Raw genomic sequence first — 1,630 nt, 5'->3', positions numbered from 1 at the left:
GGCAGTGTTTCGTTCTGCTGTGCATGGATGGGGTCGCTATGAGTCGGAAACGACTCGACGGCACTTAACAACAACAACAACAACAACCGGAGCTGGAAGTTTCTTCTAACTCTGGTAGCTGCAGGCTTCTGAGGCAGATATACTCAAGGTTGGCTGGTAAAATGGCACTATCCTAAGGCCAGCAGGCAACATGGCAAGCCTAAATGTGCCAGAAAGATGGAAACTTTCTTCAAAGCTTCTCCAAATATTCTGCAAGAAGGCCACACCCTGAAGGTAACTACTTAGCTGCTGACAGAAGATTCTACATGGAAGTGATTACAATCTCATCAAGGGGATAAACTACATCCAGCTGCCATGTCACTCAGAACCATTGCCCAACCATGGCATGCAGCCTTAACTACTGCAACTAGCTATGTTAATCTTTTATTTTTATTAATGTCTATTTTGATTAATGTCTTATTATTTTATTAATGTCTTATTTTTAGTAATGTTTAACTCATTGGTTTCTACTTTTAATCATTATACAAGTACATATATAATTTAAGACCCTTATAACAGTAGATTTCCATTTGCCTTCTCTGATTTTTGAATCAAAATGTTGATAGTTCAAACTCACCAGCTGCTCCATGGGAGAAAGATGAGGCAGTCTGTTTCTGTAAAGATTTACAGCTTTGGAAAACCTAGGAAGCAGTTCTACACTCTCTTACAATGTCACTATGTGTTGGAATCAATGTATTGACAGTGAGTTTACATTGAAGTGTAATCCATATTGAAGACGTTAGTCTTTGGTCATCATCAGTAAGTGCTTCAGGTCCTCTTTCCTTTCAGCAAAGCTGCGTCATCTGCTTATGATCCTTGAGTCTTCCTCCACTCCTAATTTAGCATTCTTTGTATAGTCTAGCTTCTCAGATTATTTGCTTAGCACACAGACTAAAAAAGTCTTGTGAAAGAAACAACCCTGATATATTACTTTCCTGATTTTACAACACCCAGTATCCTCTTATTCTGTTTGAACTTCATCTATGTACAGTTTCCTCGTGAGCACAATTAAGTATTCTGAAATTACTGTTCTATGTACTGTTATCCATAATTGGTTATGACCCATACAGACAAATGCCTTTGCATAGTTAATAAAACAGAGGGGAACATCTTCCTGGTATTCTCTCCTTTCAGCCAAGATCCACCCAACATCAGCAATGATATCCCTTGCTCCACATCCTCTTCTGAATCCAGCTTGGTTTCTGGCTTGAGTTTCATTGAAGTTTTATGTTGGGCCACACATATTCTGATTCCAGACCAGGATGTGGCTTCTAGCCACAAGGTGGAAGTATAATTGAGGCAGACAAGCTGTCCAGTCCAGTGGAGCACCTTCTGGTGAGAGGACAGCACCCAAACTGGTCCCTCCCAGCCCACGTGCCATGAGCTGGGTGGTGGGAACAGTTCCACACTTAGCTTCTGACCAAAAGTTTCATGGTTTGAGTTCATCTGACCAAAAGTTTCATGGTTTGAGTTCATCCAATGGCATACTGGAAAAAAGACCTATCATTTCTATAGTGAAAAAGCAAAGGATACGTTTCTACTCAGACACACATGCATTTGCCGTGAGTGAGGATCAACTCCACTGCTGATT

This window comes from Orycteropus afer, unplaced genomic scaffold (genome assembly GCF_000298275.1).
Source record: "Orycteropus afer afer isolate SDZICR_OR568_19922 unplaced genomic scaffold, OryAfe1.0 scaffold00316, whole genome shotgun sequence".
NCBI lineage: Eukaryota > Metazoa > Chordata > Mammalia > Tubulidentata > Orycteropodidae > Orycteropus > Orycteropus afer.
This window is presented reverse-complemented; position numbering follows the sequence as displayed.